The 13,293-nt window shown below is 35.5% G+C and overlaps 1 long non-coding RNA gene across 1 annotated transcript; it reads left to right on the forward strand.

Moving 5' to 3' along the window:
* Positions 1-2,435: 2,435 nt before the first annotated feature.
* Positions 2,436-6,226, forward strand: LOC104872120. Its single transcript, XR_783066.2, has 3 exons — positions 2,436-2,605; positions 3,648-3,731; positions 5,735-6,226. It is a non-coding gene; the product is annotated as an uncharacterized LOC104872120 (long non-coding RNA).
* Positions 6,227-13,293: the final 7,067 nt, after the last annotated feature.

The raw sequence follows: 13,293 nt of genomic DNA on the forward strand, positions 1-13,293 counted from the left end.
TACAAATTATAATTGGAAAATATATCATTACACTACAGAGCAACAAAACCAAAATATTTAGGAATGAAGGTTAACAGGAAAGCACAGGATATATAATGGAATACATAGAATACTATTAATTAACATAGTGGTTCTGAATATTTGGGAATATTTTTCAAATTTTTAAGTGATAAAATGTAACACAAAAATGTCCTTTTGCCATAATAAATATATAACTATAATAAAGTTGTAAGTAGACTCTCAATGTTATTAAGTGAAAAATCATTTAAAAACTTATATAGAAGAATAAAGACCCAAGAATAGATAAAGAAAGCAAAATAATTTTACCAGAATATACTACATATCTACTATAAGCAAGTTAACTTAATAATGAAATAAAATTGAATAAATTCAAAAATATAACAGCATAGATAAATCTGAGATAGATTTCAGTCATTGGACATATATCAAATGTAGTTTTCCAATTTAGTGCAAACAATATTTAATAATTACTGCTGGTACATTTGAAAGAATACTAGCTATTTGTCTATATACCATACACAAAAAATAATTCCAGAAAAATAATAATTGAGTACATAAAAAAATCAGGAATAAATTTTTAGCACCTTTCAGCCAAGTCACCATCTTCTAGTAATTAGCCAAAATCAAGAAAATGAAGGACAAGAGGTGAGGAACCTGGAATGTTCCTTTTAGAGAGTATGGGGTTGTTCTTTTAGATACACTCATACAAATCTACGAAGAGCGTCATATTGTAAATATCAAGGGAACAGGTAAAAAAATATGACAGGCAAATGTTACCATGGCAAAATTGGAACAGTCTATAATGTTACCTAGCATTCTACTGGCATTATTATGAGCAAACAAGTTAAGGACAAGATACTTGCTAAGAGGCTTAAGGTACGTATTGAGCATATTAAATACGCAAAGAGGAGAGCGAGTTTCTGGAAACGTGTCAAGGAAAATGATCAGGAAAGAAGGAAGCCAAGGAGAAAGTCACCTGGGTTCAGCTGAAGCGCCAGCCTGCCTCGCCCAGAGAGCACACTGTGAGCCTCTCTGGAACCTGTCCCCTGCGGACTCATGGTGTAAGCTGGAGGTGTAGCGCTGCCATTTAGCGCCTAAGTAGTGGCTAAGTGTTCTAAATTCTGCCTAAAAGGATAAAATTGCACCATGTTTCAAAGATGTTTTTCTTCATCGAACAGGCGTGTGGTGCCTTTACCTCAGAGAAACAGATGCTGGAAGCAGATTTTCACTGTACCTAGTCAGTTGTGTCAGGTTGCTACTGTACAGTAATTTTCTTGCCGAAAGGTGTGGAGGTATTGTGCAGATATATACCCAAATGGCCTAATATTTACATTGGCTTAAAGATCCTCTAAATTGTCATAGGGAAGAGGTGTATACAAATGAATGGAAGTCAGTGTATGGCAGTTGAGTAAAATAGTGTAAATTTTAGCAGAAAATCAAGATAGTAAATAGCTCATGGTGGAGATCATTGTAAAGAAATGGGGCTGGGGGTTTAGCTCAGTGGTTTATGCTACCTGCGTCACAAGCACATGGTCCCAAAGAAAGAAAGAAAGAAAGAAGAAAGAAAGAGTAATTTATGGCAAGGCTGCATTGTTGAAGGGAATAGGAACTATGGAAATCAGTATGGAGGATTCCTTTAAAAACTAAAACTAGAAATTTCTTTTGACCCCACTATTCTTCTGTTACCTATCTTCCCAAAAGAGTTAAAGTCATCATCTCAGAGTGATAGCGAAATCTTGGGACTGGCCTATATGCCCATCAACATATAAATGTTCTGTGTGGTAAACATGTCACCAGCATGCATGTCCTGCTTGTAGGAACCTGGTATGTTGTAGCTCAAATAATAAAAGTTTTCCCTTTTTTTTTAGATAAAACTTTTTTGTTGTATGACTTTGCAAAGTTATCAGAAAAATCTAGGCTCTCTCCTGTAGTACTTTCATATTGCTATTATAACAAATTTACCACAAAGTTGGGTTAAAACAATACAGATTTGTTGTCTTACAATCCTGGAGTCCAGGAGTACAAACACAGTTCAGCAAGACTTCATCTCTCCTGATGACTGTAAAAGATAATCTATCCTTTCCTCATTGTAGCAGCTTCCTCTATTCCTTGGCTACCTTCTCACTTCTGTATTGTTCTTTCTATATCGTGGCACTTTTGATTCTTCAGTGACAGCAAGATGGGTGACAAAGATGTGAGGCAGGTGCCTCTTACTTGTGATGTACCTTTATGATGTAGTGGCTTCTGAAAGAAGTCAACACTCTCTTGGTGAGCATGTTTGTGGACTGCTAGAAGATCTTACAACTCTCAGGATCTCTCTCCCTTTTATAGAGATCTTATCTAGAAGATCGCTTCATATTATTCCTGCGTCAGCCTCTGATTCCTTCAGCCACTGTGTTCCACTCCTGGAGGTCTTGATGGGCAGGATCATTTCTGTGACAGCCCAAACTATCCTTCCTCCTGGGAGGTCCACGTCTGACCAAGAAGAGAAAAAAATGCTTGATCCGTCAAATTCTGGAAGCACAGGCCCTTCCCAGGGTACACAAGCTTCTTCATTCTGCAGGTCGGCAGGATACTCTGACGTGTAAGGCACCAGCCCTTATATTCCACAATTTCTAGAGAATATATGTGAGGCTGTGTAAGCAGTTTCTTCAAATGTTCTGTTTACCTGGCTAATAATGAGAGAATGCTCCCCCTTCCTGTGAGACGGTGCTATCTCTCTAAAGAATTTTTCCAACTTTCTAAATCTCTAACGAATTCTAGTGAATTTGCTAATATAATTAGGAGAACTAGTATGGCATAACTATCTTCTCTAAAATAAAATTTCATTAAGATAAATTTACATAACAATAAGATGAGTGCATTTAAGAGCATGGTAATCAAACTATGCCTACCACCACCACGTTCAAGGTACAGAATATTTGCACACTTGAGAGAATTCTTTCCTGTCCCTTGTCAATTAATCCTCAAACTACCAATCCCTATTTTCTTGGCAGCAGGCAGCCCTCATCTTCTTGCTATCATTATTAATGAGATTGATCTCATCTAAAATTTGGCATATATAGAATCATAGGATATATAGCCCTTCTGTCTTCTGTCCTTTACCATAGCGCTTCTGGAAATCATTTTAATTTGTTGCGTTTTTCAGTAGTTCAGTGTTCAGTTTTTAATGCCAAGCAGTGTTCCAATTTATGAACATACCACAATCTGTTTAGCCACTCACATGTGTACGGATATTGGACTTTTCAGTTTTGGCTGTTGTGATTAAGCTTCTATAAATATTTATGTGCTAGTGTTTGGACATTTGCACATTTTCATTTCTTTTAAATAAATATCCAGGAAAAGAATTGCTGGTTCATAGTATAAGTACACTTTAACCTTTAAGGAAATGAACAATTTTGCAAACAATAGAATAATTGGATTCTGCCTGCTTAATTGTAAGTCCCACAGAGATAATATGACACCTTCCTTTAGAATTTGAGATTGCTTAGTCACTGTAACCCTTAGTTTGGGGCTCTTAGATGATATGTAGCTAACATATAAAATATTCAACTTTCTCCTTATAAACTACCAGACCAAAATATCTGAGATGGCAGGTATCTTGGCTTATTTCTTTTTTCTCCCAGGTACATGGCTGTAGAGGGAAGGAAAAGCCCACCCATTGAACTGAAATTCAGGACCTTTCAAAGCATTGCCTGAACACTAAAAAAGTAATTATTTTAGTTATCTCTTTCATTGTCTATATAATTTAATAATTTGAGCTGGAAGTCAGTAAAACATACTGATGTGAAACGTGGTGAAGCAATACAGTCAACCTCTCCACTCTGGTTGGGTGTAAGAAATCCTTTCCATTCCAAAACAGAAGAAAATAACAAGGCAAAAGGGAAAAAGAAGAATGGTCATCAAAGCTACATTTTTTTTCTTTCTTTCTATCATCTGAACCTCTGAAGCTATACCCTGAGTTTGAACATGTATTAAAATTGGCACAAAGCCATTTTCCTCCTGGGCTATAATTTCAGACAGTTTTGTCTGGGAAGAAATGACCTTTCAGCCACTTCAAAAGCATCTCCTCCCTCACACTCTGTAATGCCAGAATTGCCTGGGACTATAGCAGGGCTCTCAATTAAAAAAGATGACTTCTAAATGGTGTCTTACTGTTGCACCTCAAGCTCTTGATGGTGACCCCAGTGGCCTGAGGGAGAATTGTGGAAACACAAGAATTAGGGTCATGAGGCTAGAAATGAACAGCAAATTAAAAGGAAACTACTACTACATTTTAATGGAGGACATTTTCTGAATATGAAATATAGGTAGTTGTAAATATCCCTAGAGAAGTCCAGTTAGTTCCGACCAGTGGCATCTGGCTGTTCTGAACACTATTTCCTGAGCTTGTCTTACTCTTCTCTGTTCCAGGGCATTTAGGTTTCTTGAAGATCAAAAGCACACTTGGAAATATGCCTTTATTTTTTCCCTCCTCATTTGCCTTTGTTCATTCTCTTCTGATTGCTTTCAACCTATCCCTCTATTGTACCCTTTGAGTTTTGGAATGCAGTTTTTAAAAAGTACTTCCTAGGGAGAAAGGAAGTCTTGTCACAATTTGATTTGTCTTGACAAGCTATCCATTATCTTGTTTTGATAGGTGTAGTCAAATGCAGCTATTTAGTGTTCAATCACATTAAAATAAATATATGGCTCTCACTGGCCCTTTTCTTAAAAAAAGAAGAAGGATGTCAGTATCTTGTACAGATAGAGTGGAGAATCCTGTCTGTGATATAACTGCCTTAGGCCACCTAGGAGAAATGCTGAGAGTTCCTATTCCTTTCCTCAGACACCCGATTTTCAGATCTATGAGCAGTTTATCATATTCCTATACAAAGACTTATATCCAAATATATCATGCCGTGAACTGTGCAAAAAAAAAAAATTGGTTAACATACTAACAACAAACAAAACTTAATGTTAACCTAATATCACACTGCACACTCTAGACATATAAAAAATAATTTGGTGTCAAAGAACTGAACAGTTTTTAAAGGAATCTGACCTCAGGTTGGGGAAGAGGTTGAAAAATGCAAAACAAAGGAAACAGGCACAAAGCAATGATTAATTAGATAAGATCACAAACAACTGTTAAACCCTGTGTTGGATTAATGAATAGTAGAAAGTCGTTAAGAAAGTATGTGGTAAATGTGAATATACTAAAACGGCAGGGTGTTATCCACAAATAAACTAGGCCATCGATGTTGATGTAATTATAGCAACTGCAACTTCAACTAATTTATGTATTGCATAGGAGATTCTGGAAAAATTTAATTAAGTAAAATGGTTCCTACTAATTTTACACAGCTCTATTTTGGCCAATTTGTTTTAAGGTTTTTGATATTATAATAAAGACTCGGGATGTGGGCCTTCACATCTCTCCTGGGTATTTCAATAGGAAAAATTTGTAGAAGTAGAATTTCTGGGTGTAAACACATGCATACTTTTTAAAAGCATATGTATATCCCAGAAATGATCACCACCAACACTGAGTAAGATTGTACTCCCACCAGAGAGGTGTTCAGTGATGGTCTATTTCATTGACCATGTACCTTAATGGTTTCAACTTCATTTTCAACAGCTTAATCAAACATTTCCTTATAATCACCTAGTTTCCTCTTCCCCAAAGAAGTATTGATAAATACAGTATTTTTTGTGTGTCTCTCATTTCCAGCAATATTTTGGCTCCCCCTGGCTACTCACCAAAGTTCATCGCCCTCCAATCCACCTCTGATTGGAATGATGCTGATTTGAAAGAAGGATCAGTCTATGCCCCACCTAGAATAACATCCAGCTGAAGGCTCTCATTGTCACCCTTTTCCCCAGCTCAGAGAAAGCATGTGTGGAAGTAGGCGGAATGTGCGGACTGTGAGTGAAGCACAATTCTGCTGGAGCCCAGAGGCCAAGGCCGGATGAAGCAGGGCTCAGGGTGGTGCGCACTCTGCATTTGCCAAGGGTGCCAAAGGCTGCCTCTCTCTGGGAAGGGGGAGACGTGAGCGAACTGGGTTTGAGTTGCCCGCCTACCTCAAGGCTGCCGACACACAGTGGAAAGATGTTCCACAGAGACACAAAATGACCTTCTCCCAATCAAATCAAGTTAAAGAAACAAAAAAACCTGATCCTTGCCTCTTCCTTCTAAACCAAAGCAAAGCCTCAGAAAATAAGCATCCCCTTCCTTTGACTTATGTATGTACTGAATGATTGAACAAATCAACGTCATTGCTGATAAAACTTGTCCTTAATGCCTACGATGGAAAAGGAAAACACAGATCTTTCTCTGTAAGAAGGAACAAGTAGCAAAAGAAAGGTCATATATTTTAAAGCGATATTTTAATTAATCAGACATATTAAAGCGTTCAATTATTAGGTGATACCTCATGCTCTTTTTAATAAATGCATGTCAGATATTAAGAAATGTGTCTTTAAAGTAACACCAAATTACTCATTTAAGTAGGGCTACCATTTTTTTGATCTGGCCTTGATCTGTGTTCTGAATTGTAGCAAATCTTTAGCATATTTGGCCAGCAGTCAAGATTGTTTTTGTAATTGCCAGGATTGAGACAAGCCTTCTACTCTTCTCCTTTAAACTTTCAGTGGATAACCAAAGATATAAGCATATAACTTTTTAACCTCCACACTGAGTCCATTTAAAATTTAATGTCTTGGCTTTCAAAAAAAAATCTTGATGCATACATTTAATATATTTAAGATCATAATGACAAACCTGAAAAGTTTTTTTCAAGTGGGCAACACTCTAGGTAAAAGTTCTACACATGCTTTGACTTTGATATCCCCAGGTTTTTGATGCTCTACAGCAAATTTCAAACCACTTTAGGCCACTCAAGAGGTATGACTTCAGAGTTGGTTTTCCAATTAAGTGCTCCAAAGTCATCCAAAGAGAAGCAATGTTATTCAACATAACAATGCATAAATCTACAGGAATGAATCTATGATAATTATGTGATTAGTACAAATACTGAAGGTTTTCCATCAGGAAAATTCCTTACTGCATTTATTCAATTTCCAAATGAAATAAACCAAATCATGTATGAATTAATCCAGGTATTTGCAGATAGCTAAGAGTGATTCCATCTGAGCTTTTCCCAAAGTTCTTATTGTCAAAATTATACTTAGTCTCTTGTACAGTTTTATCCTGTTACCCCTCATTATATGCTGCACACTCTTGTCATATTGACAACTCTGGTTTGAATGTATCTCCTCCAAAATTTATGTTGAACGTTACTAATCAATGTGATAGCATTAAAGGGTGAAAGGGAAAGGGAACAAGGGAAGGAGGAGGGATGAAAGGAAAGGATATATAAAAACAGTGGAAGGGAAAATGGAAACAAAGATTCAATAAATATGAAGGAGAAGAGTTGAAAGGAGGGGAGGAGAAATGGGAAAAAAAGAATCAAGATGTATTATATACAGGTACAAATTCCCTATGATGAGTGTCAGCACTATGCATGGCAAATATGTAGTAATAAAAAGTTTAAAAAGTGACTAAGATGTGAGTGTAGAACTCTCATGAGGAAGTTTAGTAACCTCACAAAAGGACTTGACGGAAATACCTAGGCATCTTTGTGTGCTTTTCTGTTTCACCCTGTGAAGATAGTGTGTATTTCTTCTGGAAGATAGTGTTCAAGGAGCCACCTTAGAAGCAAGTGCTGGAATTAATTTTGTACTTATGAAGAGGAATAAATTTCTATTCTTTATAAATTACTCAGGCTTAGGTATTTCTTAGAGCCACAGCATTGGAGTAAGACACTGAATCTTCTGCTATTTTCACCATGAGTTCTGTATTTTTCCAGGGAGATCGGGCTCTACCTTGGTTGCCAGGAAGCCCATCAGGCTCAGTTTCACTACCCCTTCCCAAGGCAGTGTCCCCTGTAGTGGTAAAAGGCAGCTTCCCGAGGTTTCTCCTCATTGCAAAAAGTCAATGCCTCTTCACTAGGGAGGGCTCACATACTGGGAAGCAGCAGTTAGTCCAGCAGGAGGAATGAGAGAACAGACTGGAGAGGAAGTCAGTCAGAGAACGTGGTGGGCTTCCAGCTTCATTTAGCCTTTTCCCAAAAATCAGGGGCAGGAGTCTTCCTACTAGAAACAGTATAACCGAGGGACACTTTCAGAAATGATAAATTTGTTTTGAATGGCTAGACATCAAAAGGTCGTTGTTGAAATCTTCCTAACATAGGAAAGTTGGTGCCTGTGTGCACTATATTGCAAAGGGGATGATAAATGCATATTCTAACAAAAGTTAAAAGACAAATATGAAAAGGAGTCTTTATGAAGTTATTTGTTTGCTCTCAGAAATACTTCTAGCCTCAAAGATCTGAAATTTTCAGGTTATTGGCACCTCATGGGAATGAGTTTTGCCTCAAGAAATCTAATTAATAAACAAGCTCTCAGGATATATTTAAACTTCATTAAAATCTCACATATATGTATTAGGTAACAAGTGCAAAATAAAGTAGGGCTTCAGATCTAACATAAATGACAATGTCTGCTACTTTTGAAGAAAAGGAATGGAAATAGAGAGAACACATTTGGGAGCATGGAGCTAGTGTCTTTCATTTGCCATTAAAAGTATGATTGATGTGCTCATGGTTTGCTCCTTATTTATTATTCCTTATATGGGAAAGAAACCATCCTAGAATACAATAGCTTTTATTGAATCTTGTAATCAAGAAATGAAGGAATAATTCATACTCTGAGCTGCCCTTCTTCGTCCATCCAGGTAGTCAGCAAAGTCTGTCCATTTTAGCAATTTAACATCTCTCAAACCTACTTGTTCTATCTTTCTCATCTGCCTGCCTTTGTTCATTTTTAATTTTTTTTCATTCCAGCTCAAACGATCAACAGAATTCTAACTGACATTGTTGCCATCAACTTTACTGCAAGCACAATGTTATCTATATAGCACAGACGGTCTCTTGTAAAACAAGATGTGCTCAAGTCTGTACCCTGCTCTAAGTCCTTAAATGGCTCCTTAATAGCAGAAAGACAACCCATCTAGAATGGAGCCACTTAACTTGGTTGCCCCAGCTTTCCCATTATAACTCAATGGGTGCATTCTATCTTTCTCTCTCCTACGGTGCTCAACTATTTGGAATTCTTTATACCTTATTCTCAGGCGGACCTTGCTCTTTCACCCGGGTAATGCCTATGAAGCACAATGCCTCTGGATTAGGGTAAAATACTCTCTTCTGACCTCCATATTTATTTCTCTTGGAGTCACTTCCTTCTTATAGCAGAAGAATCAATATACTTTCATTGCTAGGCTCAAGCCCAGAGTTGATATTTCATTTCTCCTTAAACCTCTGGATGCATGTCAAACCTGGCATGCTGAAGTAACACATTAGCTTACAGATTTGCACCAGCTGTTGCCTTTGCTTTCAACACTTTTTCCAAATAATTTGTTTGGCTTCCTTAACTTTCTTCAAGTCTTTGCTCAAATATTATCTTCTCAATGAGGTCACGTCTGATAGAAAGAGGCAGAGACTGCAAACTGATTTGCAATCTAACACTAAAACTTACAAAAGTAAGGCAGCAAAGAAAACTACTATGTAACTCTGGTTATGAATATAAATATAAAAACATCTTAAAACTAGTGACACATATAATTCAACAAGAGCATAATCCATTCTGAGCTACAGAAATGCAGGAGTATAATAATTATTTTAAAGCTAATATATAATGTATAACAACTGCACTAGGAAAGGTTTCTAAATTCACTTGTCTCAGTACATCATAGAAAAGACTATGGTTTAAATTTCATTACAGTATCTTATACAATTAACAAACTAAGAAACGAATGGTACTTATTAACCTGGTTACATATTGTGAATGGATAGTATGGTGAATGTTTAAAGTTTTTAAAAAACCCTTATTATAATAAAAGTTGCATCACCATTAATCCCCCTCAAAACACCACACCCCTTTGCTCTGGACCCACTATCTTTCTTGTCACTTTTTGTGGCAGTTCTGGAAGTATTTTTTCATCTCATCTTTAGCAATGTTGTCATAGCTGCCTTGATGTCCTGAATTAACTCAATGTTTACTTTTCATGACCATTTTGACTTTGAGCAAGAGCCAAAAGTTGCACATTATGAAGTTCGGTGAATAAGGTGGATAAGGATACTTGGTAGTGTTTTTACTTGATAGAAATTGCCATGATGTTTGATCAGAGAAGATTGATTAGTTAAAAGATTTATTTCAATAAAACATAGATTGCCATTAATCCTCTTCAAATTATGTCCAACTTGATTCAAAAATACTTATCATTCTTGGCATTGTGTCTTTTTCTGTAATAAATTTATTTTAATTTAAATTTTCATCATATTTTTAAGCACCCCTAATAAGCTGTTGTCAAAACAATAGGCAATGTTGTTCTTACACACCAGAGTTAATTCCATTCCAACCACAATCAATGCACAGATGTGAAATATCCTTCCAGTTTTCACTAAAACAACAGGAACTATAAACAAAAGAATTACAATAATTGGAAAGAAGAGGAAATATATCAGTACTGGAGGTTACAAAGTTGAATATATTTAAATAGTTCAAGTCAATTGAAGAGTTAGAAATGTATATCAGAAAGATATATGAATACCTAAACACATAGGAAATGTTTTGCTAAATACCAAGGATAAATAGGAAGAGAATATAATACAATATAGTCTCTTCAAAATACCAAATATAAAATAAATAGGGTAAATCATAGCCAAAAGTGTGTTAGATTTTCACTTAAAAATAGTAAAACTTTACTAAAATATGTAAGGGAAGTGTCAAAAAGTAGAGAGATTGCTATTTTCTTGAATGTCCTTTGTCATTACTACTTTGATAATGGCAATTATTCTTATTTATAATTATATTTTTATATAATCCTAATTAGAAATCCGACTTTTCTGAAAGTTGAAATTGTAATTCTAAATATCTTTAGAAAACTAGCAAATAAGAATATTTTGAAAAATGAAATCATAAGGATTGATTCTTAGAAGGTTTTTGCTACTAAAGTATGCTATAAAACTTAAATTATGAAATGGGATAAGAGTTTAGAAGAAGATTTATGAAAGAAACAAAATAATATCATTTGGATACATTCTTATGCACATAAAATGTAGCACAAATTGAAGTATACAAATCTGTGAAGTATATGAAACAATTTTTAGAATGTGGATTCAGTGGTAATTAAAAAAATAAAAATTGACAACAAAAAATTTATAGTCTAACTCTATTTCCAAGCAGATTATAAAGTTAATAAAAGAAAAGTGTTTAAATGCAACCATATATATAGCTGTGTGATGTCTATAGGAGAAAAGATTACAGTAAATTTGCCAATATAAGAAATAATAAATGAGATTATATTGATTTGGATATTAAAAAGAAACAACTTTCACTTAACAAAGAAAAAATTTAAAACAAAATCTTTCTTCTACAGTAACATTGTTTACAAAAATATTTATAGTAAATATGGTAAATAGTTAATGTAGGAAGAGATCATGACAAACAAAAACATATAGCAAGTGGAAAGGAAAGCAGCTTGCAAACAGCACTGCCTAACTGCTGATCAAACATAAAACAGTTAAATCTCAGTGATAATCAAAGAAATCCAAATTAAAATATAATTTTTGCTTATTAAACTAGCAAAGATTAAAACATTCTAATGAGCAGCTTCAGTAGACTGTCATTGAAATATGTAACCCACCATATAACTGAGAGTGGAAAAGTGTATGCTATTTTTGAAAATCCATTAAAATATTCGTGCTCCGTGACTTAGTAATTTTCCTCTTATGAAAATCTACCCAAAGGAAAGAATCTGAAATTAAGATACAGACAATTTATTCATTGTTTATAACAGTGAAAATTTAGCAATAACCTAATTTGATATCCCTGAGGAAATAGCTAAAAATTATGACACATTCATTTTATATAATGGAATATTCTGTACAGAGGAAATGAATTCGAAACGAATAGAGGCCAGTCAGCTAATTTAAGTGAGGAAGTCAGGTAGATGAAAGAACTTGCTACTGATAAACAATAAGCACTCTAAATTAGATGCTGCCGCTCAGGTCTTGTATTAGTTAATTTCCTTTTGGGTGTACAGATTCTTTCTTCTATAATTTTTTGTTTTTCTAGAGTGGCTAAATTTTGAATTATTTAATTTTAATTCACTCGACTTTTAAATTACTGGCAACCAATTTAAACTTTGCATCTATAAACAAACCAAGTTCGTTTACTCAGTGAAAAAAAGGGGAAGCTATTTAATTCTCATGCCACGCCATTAAAATTAATTTTTAGGGAAATCTTATTTTTAAAATGAGAGGTAGTCCCCGACAATATAATATATAGAAAATGTTAATAATGGAAGACTGAAAATTGCCTGAGACAAAAATGAACAGGATTTACTTTTTGTCATCCGTGGCTGCCTTGTACCTAGAAGGGGTTCACAAAGCCCAGGAGCAACAAACATTGGAATGAATGTTGCTAGGTGAAAATATTATGTCAGCTATAAAGAAAAATGCATAAAATCCATGATAGAAAACATATCAAGCCACCTGCCTCACGGGCACAAGGACCCAAGTTCGATCCCTGGTACGAAAAAGAAAAGAAAATATATCAAGATGCTAACAATAACTGTTTCCTATTTTCCTTATTTGAAACTAGTACTTGAAAGGAAAATTATAGATTCGTTTTACTCATTCATGTTCCATTCATCCACTTTATAAACAGTGAGGTCTCAGTGTTGACTATGGATTGTTGTAGAGAACAGAAATATAGAAGTAGAAAAATTCCAACCAAAATAAATCCATGCTTTATGGAATTTTTATTCTGGCTAGGGAAGGCCTATAAATAAGACAAATAGGTAACTCTGTAGTATGTTATGAGCTAAGTGATAAGGAATATAAAATGATTGCCTGAGATTTGTACCTGGCCTTTTGTTTTAATTAGTATGTTAACACAGAGAGACACAGAAATGATGACCATAGAGATAGACTTGCAGTCTCCCAGATCCCTGCGGGCAGAAGGCCGGATGTGTCCTGTAGGGCCACATGGAGTAGCACCAAAGAGGCTCTGGAGGCAGAAGAGGTGAGGGGAAAGTGTGGCCGCGGTATTTACTCGGGTTCCTAAGGGGAAGACAGTAGGGCAGGGTAAGCAGCTTTGGTCAGTTTGAGTAATTTGAATGGTTTTTACGGAAGAAGGCTTGGGAGAGAGCTGATACCCGGCCTCGGG

Source organism: Fukomys damarensis, unplaced genomic scaffold (assembly GCF_012274545.1).
Source record: "Fukomys damarensis isolate Sample0158 unplaced genomic scaffold, DMR_v1.0_HiC HiC_scaffold_28, whole genome shotgun sequence".
NCBI lineage: Eukaryota > Metazoa > Chordata > Mammalia > Rodentia > Bathyergidae > Fukomys > Fukomys damarensis.